Source organism: Grampus griseus, assembly GCF_964374135.1.
Source record: "Grampus griseus genome assembly, chromosome: X".
NCBI lineage: Eukaryota > Metazoa > Chordata > Mammalia > Artiodactyla > Delphinidae > Grampus > Grampus griseus.
In genome coordinates this window covers 127584401-127589000 of record NC_138999.1, presented here as the reverse complement: position 1 = coordinate 127589000, position 4600 = coordinate 127584401, and positions in this window count along the sequence as shown.

The following is a 4600-nucleotide window of genomic DNA, read 5'->3' as shown; positions in this document are numbered from 1 at the left end:
AATCTTCCCCTGCAGAGGTCTCCACCTTTTCTCACCCACCCTGCGCAAACTGGAGGCTTGCTTCTCACTTCCCCTCGCCCTTCCTTCCTCTCAATGCATTTAGTCAGGACACTGCAAACACAGCAATGCTATCCTTGAAATTCTTGAGCTTCACTGGTGGCGCAGTGGTTAAGAATCCGCCTGCCAATGCAGGGGACACGGGTCCAAGCCCTGGTCCAGGAAGATCCCACATGCCACGGAGCAACTAAGCCCGTGCGCCACAACTACTGAGCCTGCGCCCCTAGAGCCCGTGCTCTGCAACGAATAGTAGCCCCCACGAGCAGCAACTAGAGAAAGCCCACGAGCAGCAACGAAGACCCAATGAAGCCAAAAATAAAATAAATAAATTTATAAAATAAAAAAAAAGAAATTCTTCACATTTACCTCCCTCCTTCCAACCTGCCCCAGTTCTTGGGGTTTTCCTTGTCTCACCTCTTGTAAAGGGTTCTTGCTTGTGGCTGGCTCCAAAGCAGGTGTTGTAGTCAAGTTTCCTTCCCTACCATGATTTACGCCTACCCTGTCTGTTATCCTCTTCTTCTCCCTCTGGGTCTGGCAGCCTGAACTGCTACTTCTTCAGAGCTACTTGGCACTCCTTTCGTGGTGGCCATGTTGTCTTCTTCCTTGCATTCATTGTTTACTTACAAGTGACACTTGCTCTAACCTTCCAGTGCCCTTTTAGGAAAATAAGGCAGCGATCAGGTAGCATCTCAATGTTGCATTAAGGAAAGGTGAAGCCCAGAGAGCTTTCATGATTGGCCCAAACTCCCTTGGTGAGTTGGTGTTTGGGGCAAGACTATGACTCAGGCTTCCCAGCTCTTAGCTGGGTAGTCTGTCTAGTAGATGTTGCCACAATGCATTACCTAAATAACTTCTGACTTAGTCCAGCCATCTATGAATGACCCTCATTTCCCAGACCATGCCTACCACCAAGAGACTGGGGGTCTGGTTACAGATAACAGTCTCTAAATGACTTGAGCTCCCACCCAGAGTTTCTGAACTTTTAATAACAGACCTACTGCTAATAATTGTGTATTAAGCACCCTATGCACATTCTGTACCCTCTTGACAGTAAGTTCCGTGAGCAGAAGAGGGACGTGATGGTCCCCCCACTCTTTGCCCTTACCATTCCTTCCACCCACTTTGTGGGTTTATCACAATTCCCCCCTTTGCAAAGATCGTTTACCTTCAGCTCAAAATGTCCCTGTTTTCTCCCTCTTGCCCTCTTTCCACATCTCTCTGTCTACCACAGCCCTAGCCCCATCATTAATTTGCTGTGTGACTCTGAGACAATCATTCCCTCTCCCTGTCCCTGATCTGCATATCCTATCCCTCATTAATAAAAATCTAATTTATCCAGTCTGGCCCAAATGCCAGAACAGAGGCTTGATGGACAGCAAATCTAGAAGGATTTAGAGAGAAGAATCCAAATTGTATCAAAGGACACACAACAAGACCTGAATGAATAGATTTGACACACCTGATTCCTAGAGAGAAAGACAATATCATCAAGATGCAGATTTTTTGAAAATTGATATAAAAATGTGACTCCAATCAAAGAATCAATGGTGGTATTTTTTGAACTTTACAAATTGATTCTGAATTTCTTCTGGGAGATTTAATGTAATTATAAATAAGAATTTTTTTGAAAAAGAAGAATAAAGGAGAACATATGTACTAAATATCAAAATCTATTTTAAAAAAATAATTTTAAAAATTAAAAAATATTTTAAAATATTTTTTAAAAAACAAATCTATTATAAATATCAAAATCTATTAAAACAGCAGAATACCAGCACAGAAAGAATCAAGTAGATCAAATAAACAGAATAAGCATTCTAGAAACAGACATACATATCTGTCTATGAATGTAATGTAAGATAAGGTTGATATTTACAAATCATTGGGGAAAGTAAACATTATTCAACAAATAGAGTGTAGGGACCATTATCTATTTGGGATAAAATATAGAACTTTATTTCACACATTATACAAAAAATACTCAGGTGAATTAAAAAGCAACATGTAAAAACTATGCAGTTTTACAAGAAAATAGGAAATGATATTTAAGTAAGATATTCAAATCCAAAAGCCATAAAGTGAAATATTGACAATATGACTACATAGAAGATTTAAAACTATGTGGTAAAATATATACAAAGTTAAAGGACAAGCAGTAGACTAGGAAAAATATTTGCAGCACATCTGACATAGGGTTAATAGGTCTTCTATACAAAGTATTTCTACAAACAATTCAATCAAAAAAATGATTGAAGAACACCAGAAGTCATTCACCGATTTTTAAAAAATAATACAAATAACCAATAAATGTATTAAAATATGTTCAGCTTTACTAAATAAGAACATAAAATTAAAATAATACACTATTTTTCCAGTCAGATCCATAAGCATTAAAAAGATTGGTAACATCACGTATTAGTGGGTGTGAAAGGAACTGGGTATTCATGGACTGTTAAACAGAATGTGCACACATACATATGTGTATATATGTGTGTGTACGTGTATATATATGTATATACATTCATATATATATGAAACTAGGTAATATCTAATAAAATTTTGTGTCTATATGCTTCACAACACTAAAATTCCATTTCCAAGAACCTATAAGCTGTTCTACAAAAATATTACCACACGTATATATATATGTATAAAGGTATATGTATGAAAATGTTTATTTCAGCCTTGTTTTTAGTAGTTAAAAAGGGAGGTGGACAACCTAATTGTGTATCAATAGGGAATGCTTCAATTTATTACAATATGTCCACACAATGGAGCACTAGGTAGCCATAAAAAAGCAAGGGTAGATTGATATGTCCTGTAAAGACACCCATGATATCTTGTTAGGTAAAAGAATAAATTGCAGTCTCATATGTCTAATATGATTGCAATTTTAAAAATAATACATACACATACATATATATATATATATATATATATAACTGAATCACTTTGCTATACACCTGAAACTAACACAATTTTGTACATCAACTGTACTTCAATAAAAAAGAACATATTTATATCTATTTACATTTAACCATGTACTTACAAGCATAGACAAGGTCAAGATATTTATGCACCAAAATGTTTTAGGGCTGAGCCTTACCCCTTTGATGTGACTGGAGGGACTAAAGTGGGCACTCTCATTTTTTACTTTATATTACTCCCTCAAAAGAATGCAGAATGAAGGCAATATTTACATTTTTCTCTCTTTGGTTTTTTTTTTTTCCAATGTTCAGGTTTATTTAAATCTAAAAGGTATTAGCCAAATAATACAGTACAGGTCAGATAAATGAATAGGAGAAAACAAGAAAGGAGGGATCCTAAATGAGCATTACATGGAGAAAAAGACTGTCTCATGTACACAAAAACATATACACAGTTTGTTTGTGTACAATGGAGACGATAGACCAACTCAAGAAAATAACAAAATTGGGGTGTGTGGACAGATAATCTTATCACAAACACATGGCAGGAAGCTCATGTAAACCATGGGAGAAAACACAAGCAACAGTCTTTATAAAAATAATCTAAATAAAATTCCATAAACCAAAGAACATGTTTCCCTAAAATATTATGTAATCTTAGCAATTTTTTACATAATTTTTTGTTGTTTTTACTTGGTTTGGTCTTTTGGTTTGTTTTAGTTCAGCGGACTTCCTGGTAAGATTTAAAGGCATAAATCAGTCTCCAAATGTCAGCTCTACAGGGACAGAGGAGACATGCCCCACTGACCTGTGCAGAGAGAGACCAGGTATACTCAGTTTGGTTGCACTGCCCCAGGGCCTAAAGTTGACTTGGGGAAAGTAGTGACTCTTCTTGCAGGAGCAAGAATTAAGCACAACAATCATTAAGTTTTCCTGTATTAAGGGAGGGTGTGCCTCTGTCTATATATGGGGTGGGGTGGACATAGACTCACACACTTGCTCATGTCCGACACTCACCACATCATATGTTCAAGAAGGCACCAGTGGGGCTTTCAAGGACGTCAGCTCAAAGAAGCCTAAACTGAGTTTTACAAAACCCAGAGAAATTTTCACTTCCCACAAATTCAAGTCAGGGCTCTCCTCAATACACCAAACCTACATCAAGCTTCCCAGGCTCCCCATCATTATTAGTTTATAAAGATTCATTGATATTCAATTAAGTAGTTCTAATGTTCTCAATGCCGCCCTAGACAGCACTTTATAAAAGAATACATCCGCCCTCTGGAGACAGCTGGGGAAGCCAATTAGTCGGGCTAAATTTGCATATCAATCCAGCTGTGGAATGAAGTCAGCCTTGTTCACCAGTCACAATGTGAAGAGCAGAGGGAGGAATCCAAGTGCTCCCTTGTCCTTTATTCCCTCACCTCAAGTGAGCCACTGCTTTCATTAAGAGGCTGTGAATAGTGGGAGAGAAAACCCATAAATGCTCCCATTCCCTGCCAAGTATGCACTATCACTTAGAAGCAATTATTAATGGGGAATGTTTAATGCCCTCCCAAAGACTGGTACTAATTCACATAAATATTGTATCACTTAACAAAGGATATTTGTTTCAG